This window comes from Larus michahellis, chromosome 5, assembly GCF_964199755.1.
Source record: "Larus michahellis chromosome 5, bLarMic1.1, whole genome shotgun sequence".
In the NCBI taxonomy this organism is placed as follows: Eukaryota; Metazoa; Chordata; class Aves; order Charadriiformes; family Laridae; genus Larus; species Larus michahellis.
In genome coordinates this window covers 21,131,121-21,141,723 of record NC_133900.1, presented here as the reverse complement: position 1 = coordinate 21,141,723, position 10,603 = coordinate 21,131,121, and positions in this window count along the sequence as shown.

Here is a 10,603-nt window from a genome sequence, read left to right as displayed (position 1 = left end):
CAGAATGCCTCCTCTTTCTCCATGCCTTTTTGTATTTTGTACTAGACAAACAATTAGTCTAAAACTTAATAAAATGGCTTTTTGTCCCTTGGCTTGTAGATCAAACCCTCAAACTGCAGTCATCTTAATTTCAATTAAACAAACAATAGTAACGACAGTGAACACAAAAGTACTGCCAGTATCCTATAAAAGATTATCTGCCACAGCCTTTTGTGGGAACACAAGAAAAGAGTGTGGCTATTCTCTCAGTGCAATAACTTTGATCAAGAAAGTTAATAAATTATCTTTAATTGCAAAATTCTGCGCATTTATAACCTATTTTTGAATAAAGGGTGGGGACATGGACAATGAAGTTGAGTGTTACGGACAAACTTAGCCAGTCTCAAAATCAGAGTGTGGAAAGCCTGGCAAAACTGCTTTTAGGTTTCGTAACTAGTGAAAAGCCATTCCACCCAAAAGCACTATCAAAAAATTGAAATAAAAAGCATTAGTGCAGCAATTTCAAATTAAACTGGAGAGCAAATTTCAGGTATTATGTGACCTGAGTCCATCACAAGGCATCATGAATATGTCATTGTCTTTTTTGTGTGGCAATATCATAAGCATGATATAATTGCAGCTGGCTCCCAGACAAATAAACCTACAGACCTGCTAAGAGACACTATGTGGGACTCTGTTAAAAAAAACCAAAACATGCCAAAGCAAGCATCAGTGCTTCAGATGCCTTTTTTCCTGGATAAAAATCAGAGAAAAAAATCGGTATAAAAGAAAGGACAGGGCAGTAAAAAATGGAGGTAAAAAGGCAAGAGGAAGTATGTGGATAATATTGCCAAAGAAGTTGAAGTGGTTGCTGAAAGAAGTAATAGTAAATCACTTAATCAGCTCAAAAAGGTTCCAGCTAGCCAGTTTACACTATCTGGAAAGGTTGCCAAGGATAAACAGAAAAAAACTTCAACACAGAGAAAAAACAAGAAGTGTCACTTTCCAAGGACTAACTCAACTAGCATCACAGGACACTTCAACAAAGAAAATACATTCCCAGAAATAAAACATTAAACATGTCACATCACAAAGGGAGGCCTGGAAGACCTACAAACAGTTAAAATTTTTGAAAGTGAAGGCAGTGGGGGAATGATATAGGACCAAAAAAACCCTTTAGAATAACAACACCTGAAATTGAGATACCAAAAAAAGTGTCTTACATGAATGTGACGTAGTGTTACCGTGATTGAGGCGATCAAAACTACTATGGACGTAAGTAAAATCATTGTAAGCACTTTTTTTCTTTTCTTCTTCTTTTTTTTTTTTAGAGCTGAAGTAAAGCAAGAACAAGCTGCATTTCATGTGCTGCCCAGATTTTTACCCTAAGTAAGTATAATCATCAAAGAGTGCATCAAATACTATTTACTGCTCAGCACAAATTTCATAGATTTCCCCAGCACATGGAGAGCTTCTATCACAAACCACTACAGAACATCTTGAATTGTTATTATATTCTAACAAAAATTATTTCCATCATTATAGTGGAGCTTGCATAGTTAAACATAGGCTTGAAAGAATGGTTAATCATATAGACTGATATTAAATAATGATGTATTCTCTAAGCTATCATGTTTGGTATTGCTGTTAACTTCAGTATTAGAAAATATAGACATACAATATATGCATTCTATTCCACAGCAACATTAGATTTTGAATATCTAGACTTTGTTGATGACATAGCTTTACACACTAGCTCAACAAAAGGACAAAGAAAAAAAGGAGTCTAATATTACCCAAAAAAAAAGATTTTTCTGTTATGATAAAAAACAAAATTAATGAAAATCAAAGTAAACTGCAACTCAAACAGTTAATTAGAAAGACGAAGTACAACAGGAAGTCAGTCAATTTCCATACACTGTCAGTGATGAAAAAATCTACAGGATTTTCAGAAGGAAATCATTAATAAATGGGCAAGGTGGCAGGTGCATTTACCAATTTAAGGAAGATTTGATCACTAAAAATCTCTAACTTCAAGCCAAATCTGTAACGCACGTTATTTCCAGATGGATCTGCAAGTTAGACATCAACCAGGGGTACAGACATATACACCTCACCTTTACACTTATCAATAAAGAAAATGGAAATATTCAGGACATGTTAAAAGATGGTCAATCAAAATGATCAGAACTACCTTTTCATAAAACTCCCTGGAGGAAATAGAGTATGGGAACTAGGCCTCTCTTTCCATTGTAAGACATAATGCTGAAGCCCTTTTAGAGCCAAACAAAACTCTGATATAACAAGAAGAATTGAGACTTTGCATAATCTAAAAAAGGTATAAACCAGGCATATTTGAAAAATATTTGTTTGGATTACATCCTATTTATAGTTCTTGCAAGAGAATCACTTGCTGAGAATTCAACATAATAAGAAAGTGCAGAAGTACAACATACTATATCATAAAGAGCAGGAGTCCATCTGGCAACCATGTTAACAGATATTAAAAGACTATTTATAAATGGAACTTAATTTAAAGTGTTTCTCAGATTTGAGCCTTCAAAAATTTTCAGTTTATTTCAATTGGGCCAAGTCAGCTTTATAGCATGTATGAAAATATGTAGAACTGCTTCAGGTTATTGCCCAGACATGCTGCCAAAGCCATGTATACTGTATCTGGGATTAAATTTTCCAATCATAGTAGGAAGCTCAGCTAACAAAAAAATCTTGACTTAAAATCCTTTTCTACTAACCTGCCGTGCCAGCAAGAGATACTGGAACAATCCAGGTGTCTGAAGCATGGCAACCAGTGGCATTTTGGGTATCTTAGGACATCCAGGACTTTTGCCTGGCTAGGTCTGACACATGACAAATGGAAGAGCTGGAAAAGCTGCCCTTCTATAGCAGCAGCTGGAAATCAGATGGGATATCTCAAAGCACCTAAAATAACACTAGGTACCTACACTTGAGGTATCTGACTCATACTTATTGTTTTATTATTGTTTGTTTTATTAAAGTACCAAAAAAGGAATCTCAATCTGATTAGAATATCTGCACAAGAATGAGGTACAAATTATAGGCATAATTTAGTAATTTATGAGTTTAGCCCATGCACACATATCAAACAAACAAACTGATGAAGGGAGATGATAGTTTCATTTTCGTGTTGTTGCTGTTAATCAGTGTATCTGACTAATATTAGTTTATCTGCATTCATGGCACATAATATTGTTTAGATAAAAATATTTCATTTGGAGGAATATGCTTTTGAATAATTTTATCCAGATGTTGGTCAGAAGCTTCCAAAATAAAATAAGTGCCAGATCTTATGCCCCTTATTTATTATCACAGCTGAGAAGCAGGATGCTGTCACCCAAATATCCAGTGTGGGACCACCTGGTTTGACACAGAGAGATATGGAAGTACCAAGTTCTGTTATTGAAGAAGTACACACAAATGGGATTTAAAGTACAGTTCATCTTGTAGCCAAGATACTATTAGGCAAATAATGTGTATGAGCAGAGAATGACAACAAAAGCAAAGCATAAGGGCAAACAATCACATCATCTCCTGTGATTCTGACTTCTGTTAATACTTACGGGAACCCATTCATTCTTCAAGAATCTTCTATCCATCCTAAAAAATCCAAACTGTATTTCAGTCAACAAGCAACACAAAAGACTTCACAAAAATTATCATGCAATGTCTGATCAACAGTTTTGAAGCAAACTAAGCAAGATGCAAGGAGAAAACAGTGTTCACCTCTTCCCGTTTCCAGTATTCTCTTTGTCAAGTTGGCACTGTATTGCAATGACTCTCGCTGACAGTTTTGTATCAGTAGGGTAATCTGTATTTAGCCCATGGACTTTCCTATAACAGTTTATGCTGTCCATCAGAAAATGCTCTCGATGAATCTAAGCAATGACATGACCTTTTACAATCCAAGCCTTTCCTCTTCTGCCAAACCTAATAGTTTTTTATAGAACAACTGCCTCTCCAGCTTTGTGCCATCATGCCCTACAATTTCACAAGGCTTAGCACTGTACTGTAAAATCCTCAACAAAAATTTAATTAAACAAACAAGTAACTAACTAATTATTAAGAAAATCATAATGAACATCTGAGGAGAATCAGATACAATGCTTATTGCTCTTTACACATATGGTTGCTGGTCTGAGCACACATAAACAGTGCTGGAGCTGCTTTCCCACTTTCAAATCAGAAAAGACTCTCTTACCATATCACATAAGGATACAAAAACTCATTCATGAGGAATATATGCAAAGGTAAGTCAGTCCCATCAGCCAGTATATACTACCATATCACAATGCAGTTTTAATAATATATATTCTTTTTATCAGTTCCACTTACACCAGCTTTGAAAATATTGTATAGCAAATGTATAATCTGATACACTATACCAAATAAACTAATAGAAGAAATGTAATTTTTCTGTACCTCTTTACTCCTACGACTCTGTAATTCTTCTAAAGATTCTAATTTTTTGAAGTCATAAAGACAAAGGCAGACTCCATTTCTGAAATTAATTCGTCTCTGTCTTGTCAGGTGACCGGTGAGGTGTTTTCAGAGTATTCAGTAATGTAAAATCTGGGAGTATTCTTAGCATCACATATGTATTTTACTTGCATATTGCATCCCAAGCTATCTTCACTGCAGAATTTGAGTCCAACTTTTTCTTCCTTAGGAGGACAGTAGCAAGATAAAATCACAGATAAGCACTGCTCAGAATTTCCTTCTTATTACCACTGTCCACTCCTTCAGATTTTATATATTAAATACGATGATTTGGGGGAAAAAATAGTATCTCATGTATCATCTTAAGATCTTCAGTAGGAATCGTGCTGCAAACTAAGACCACTGTATGTGAAGGATCGGGAAAGATACCTGTGAACAGCGTGGCAGAAATATCCAAAATCTACATTGGAGATTATAAAATAATTTACTGCACTCTTCTGATGGAAGTTAGATATCGTGTTTGTGCTTGCCAGATAAGGTTAAATCATAAGGTATACAGTTATAATAATTAGCTGTTGATGATAGTTCTATGAAGATGTGTGTCACTTGCTCCTACAACACAAGTTTACTTCTCAATGTCTTTTCCAGTTTGATGTAAAACAATGTGTTCTCATTTCTACCATTATAAATACCTGTGAATACTGCTTTGGCAATGGTGAAATTACAGCCCCAGGGTAAATGGCAAATTCTCATTAAAATACACCACTATTTCTTTAGTGTTAACTGAATCGCTCTATAGCCTTGCATTCCTCCTTCCTGCAACCTTCTGGATGTGTTGCTGGTCATTGCACTTGCATGTGGGAACAGTGTGGCCCCTGCTTGGCAGACACAGGTCCCACATAAGCAACTATACCAGCTCTCCGGTATCCTCTGTGTTCTGTGAAGTGGGACTAGATACAGGAACAATTAAAGCTTTTACAGGAGACCAGTCCAAAAAATTAAGATGCTGCGTGATAGCAGACACACAAAGGACACAATCAGACACGTATATGTTACAGAAAAATCCTCAGAAATCTTTGTGCTCCAAGATAATTTTTCTTACTATCTTAATGACAAAAGACCATCTTTCCCTCTCAGTTACACACCTGCAGTCCCAGTGAAGCCACTGGTGTTAAAAAGGAGCGCACTTGACCTACTCTATTGAAAGAAACAATTAGCATGATTGTTATAAGAGCAAATGGACTAGGCTAAGGTGCTATGGGGAAATGGGAAAGGGGAGAGCGCCCTGGAATCAGCAGAGGGGGAAGCAGTGACTGAGGTGAGCCAGCTGTGCTGTTACACTGGAAGAGCTGCAAATGGGCTTAAAAACAACAGGTGCCCTTTGTCACACTCAGAGGCACTCCAGACACACAGTTGAGGGTGAATTTTAAGATGTATTATCAATATGTGATACATATATGTATGCTAAGAAGGCAAATTCTTATGAAAACTTGTTAAATGTGGTTTCTTTAAATAATTATTTCTGTAACTTCATGATGCTTTTCCTTTAAAAAATAAAAGTGAATGTTGCTATTCTTACATTTAATGCATTTCAAATAAAAATGGCATTGTTACTGACTTTTCTGTGTGCTGCAAGGATGATGCAAATTGGCCTGCATATAAAAGAGACTCACTTCTGCTTTGTTGTACTTTTTAAAAGGAATTTCTCCAACAATGCTATTCAAAGAAAGAAACCTGTTTTTTTCCCCTGTTGTTGCAATTCAAATAGTTATAAAACCTGGTAAAGAGAATGCCTTGGAGTCTCTCATTTCGTCTCAGTCTGAAACAGGATTGCTGATTTTTAAATAATTTCTTTCAGCTGCTTGTTCAGAATCCCTTACAGAACTAAATGCGCCAGCTTGTCTCTCACTAATCTGCTTGAGGCAGATCGCTATGTTTTTAGAACAAACAAATATTAAAATACATGTAGAATTCAGGTGAATGTTAAAAACAAGGCAGTGGACTCTGTTCACAGCTCATTGCAATGTTTTCACAACAAAAGGGACATTTTATTTCATTAAATTAATTTAAAGCTCTGTTTATCAGAGAATTTCTATTGTTGCCTTCTATCCAAAAGATGTAATCAAACCATCCTTAACTGATACAATGATAGTGTTAAAAGTCATATTTTAGCATTATCTTCTCCTGATATAAATCAATCTCATTTCTGGACTATGAAGGGATGTGTAGTACCATTTCACTGTACTTGCAAGAACGAGAATTGTGACGGAGTGTTTGACAGAGCAAAGCTGCGACTCTGGTGCTTATAGCTTTTGTATACAAATCCATTTAGCAAAGAAGTGTGTATCTTTGAAAAGGGGAACATTTAATGTTAGGTAATTTTTTTTTTTCTGCCCTGCATTTGAGCTGTTGGATACTAACCATTCTCAAGTTTTACTTTATTTTCTAAAAATATAAAAATCCATAAAAATATATATATTAATACACATATAATGCATAGAACAATTTTTCTGCTGATATTTGATAGGGTATTTGGTGCAGCACCCATTGTAGAGAAATTTGCAGGGAACACTAAAATTAGTAATGTTTTGCGCTTTCTTCAATAATAATTATTGACAGCTCAGTGATTCTTCCTATGAAATAGACCATTTATCAAAAAAAGGTTTGGTCATTCTGAATTTCTCTATTGCCTATTTTTGCCAGAACACCTCACCTGGAAGTTTTTTAGGGGTAGGTGGAGAAAATGAAGAAGGATCCCTGAAAAACAAGGGGCCACAATAGTGTATTTTTACCCTCTTTCCCACATGCCAGACTTCCCTGGGGGATTTCACTTCCTAAGGGGATTCTCCAGCTGCTGTTTCTTACAATATTCTAGATCTCCCTTGCCTCCTATTGAAATAGCTAACTGTATCAAATAGGGTTTAAAGAATCATTGGAACAGGAACTGGTTTGCTCATAAACCAAGGGTTCTAGTCACCAAGCCAGAGAATCATTCTCTCTCAGTCGTTCTGACTCAATGCACATTTAAGTATCTGACAAAAAATTACACATCTTCTACAGCAGTACTTTTACAGAGGTACAAGACTGCCACACTCAAGTGTAGTGCATGAGACATGATCTTGGGAGACAGATCATTCAGAGTCAAATACAGGGAGGGATAGAAATGTCTTCCATTTCTATTTGTATACTCCATTTGCTTCACTTCTAAGCTCCCTAGCCACAGGACTACTAATAAATATCACAAAATTCCTTGATCTGCAATACTTACAAGCTTCAACTCAAATGTTACTTGATACCATGTGATTGGGTCTTGAACAAGCAGTGACAAGTGAAGAGAGATGCTCTAAGTACATCAAAAGAGAGATTATTGTTAACTATGAATTTCAACAGAAAAACTGCTATTCCCATCCCTTTCACATCCTATTATTTCCTGATATAGACTTCCTGAAATGTAAACAGGTCATAGTAAGCAAACTAATGTGTTGGTGCCTATGTCATTCCTCTGAAACAGGCAGTTCTGGAAGAGTCAACTGAACTGACTGATTTCTTCTGGAGAACATTAAATGATCTCCACAATGTCAAATTAGGCCAAGCTAAATTGCAGGCCTTTCCTATTGGCAACAGTTAGTAAGAACATTGTCATTCTGGGCTTGTTGCTGAAGAAATACTTGAAAGAGAAAAAGATTAAAACCTCTGAGTTCTTTTTCTCCACAAGGGCACAGTACACTGTCACTTAAGTGGTGAAAGAACAAGACCCAAGGTTGCAGCTCTGCACAGGATAATGAGTTACAGCAGTTGACATTTTAAAGTCAATACAATTTTAGAGGTATACTTACATTTCTTTTTTTTAAGCCTGTTTAATATGATCAATTAATCTCTAAACTTGTAGGACTGATCTCAGGATTGACAGAGTCTCTTCAAAGGAATGTCTTTTGTTGTCTTGAGACACATTTGATAGATTTTTTACGCATCATGGCATAATAAAAGTAAGATATGTGCTGAAAATATTTTCTGAAGAGCATAACTGAAAAGCAGTTATTTGAATGACCACTTTGCAGAGTTATTCTGAGTGAAAGCTTTGTCTTCAGTCAGTAAACTGAAAACATCCATTGTTGCCATCACCCCTTGGGAATGCAGCTTGGTATTTAAAGCCCAGCAAGTTACAGTACTTTTATTTCTGGGTACTAACACAATGTAGTGGTGGTAGTATGGAGCTTTAAACAAGCTTTTAAAATTTGCTTCTCAGGAGGTCCAGTTCAGCATGGTTAGATCACTGCTAGTCTAGATTTGTTTTCTGCATATTGTAACAAAGTATGCATAACTGCATAACTAATATAAGCAGGTATATACATAAATGTAAATAATCGGTACAATAAGTACAGGATGTCTCAAACACTACATTTGGTATGTAGTTACACTAGTCTTACTCTTCCGATGCAGCTCAGTAAGAACTACCTTGTAGGATCCAGCACAGGTTTTATTCAAGACTTGCTGCATCTGAGCAAGGCTTTCAGAATTTGCTAGTCATAGCATATGTAAACATGATAGCCTGATAGGATTTGATTGAGAAAGCTGCTGGTTCTTTGCAACAATATCAAGCTTTAGTATGTTAATTCAAGGTTCTCAAATATCTAAGACAAGTTGTTTTTTCCTTAAACTTCCTTTTTGACCTCTTCACTGGCGTATCCTTTCACCTTACACTCTTTTGCAAATAATCTCAACTTTTTCTTGACTTGCATCCAAAATATTCTTTTTGAACTCTCTCAGCAACAATCCATTCTCTGCACAGTTTTGTGTTATCTGTGCAGTTTTTCTTGTTTTCTTTGACATTCAGTAATCAGCAGGCCTGGCCTGCGATCAAATAAGTGTTAGAGCTGAACACATGGAGTGGCTGCTGACATCATAGGGTCAACTGCAGGATAGATTTTTCTGGAGCCTTTGGTACAGGGTATCAAACAAATTGTTAATTGCTGCTGTTCTGTTAAGATACGTCCATTTTTGTGCTAGTAAATTCTCATAAGGTCCTGGAAAATTTTGTGGGCTGAAATTGATGGAGCAAAAATATTTACCAATGGAAGAAGTCACATTACTGAAAATTTAATTCCCTGATTCTTCATACTGGAGATGTTAGCAGGACAGATTGTGACTAGTTTTTATGCAATGCACAATATAGGGTCTTGACCCCTTATCCTCCACACCTGCCAACACCTGTACAGGCATAGTATTCATCATATAAATCTCTCGTTCACATTTCCTCTTAAGACTTGTCCCTGTCCAATTTTAAATATTCAAGAATCAGAAGGTATGATCAGTTCTAATTAGGAACAACTTGTATCTTAAAGTTATTTAAGGTCTCATTACTCTATATATACAAATCCAATAGGTCTCCGTGGTCAGTTTAGGAATGTCCAGAAAATCATCCAACCCAAACAGTCTGAGAGCCTAAAAATTTGTGAGCTAATGTTTTTCTCCTTTGTTTATCAGGAAATTAGGCTTATTTATACAATTTAAATTCAGACATGATCAGTCATTCTGTATACATAAAGAATTAGATCTGATATCCCAGTAGACCCCAAAGAGATCACATACATTTTGGAAAATAAATACACAGCCATTATATTTCTCTAATAATACAATTATGACAAGGTTTTTCTTTTACATATGCAGTAACCATAGCTCTTGGAGCTGCTTTCATGACAGTTCTATCATAAAAATAGTCTGACAAATTGAGAACTAAGGATATTGCCCTACAAGGAACATCACTGGGAAAGATTTTTTTTAAAAAAAAAAGTATTAAAAATAGTATTTAGAGTTTGGACAGATGTCTGTGCATCCGTATTAGATACTGTAAACATCAAGGAAGGATAGGAATAGTTTAGCTTAATACAGGACACTATAAATCGGGGCAATGGGATTATTATTCTTTGTTTTATGTAATAGCACCTAACTGCCTTGAACTGTAGGAAGCTGAATTGCTACACATTATCTAAACACAGCAGATCCTTGCCTTATTGAATCAGATTGGATGTTTGAAGAGGAGACATAACAACTGAGAATAGCATGTGGTGGATGCTGGCAAAGAAAGGCAAGGGAAATGTTACAATAAGGCATGCTCCTGTGTTGGCTATATAGACGTGCTTCTAAATCA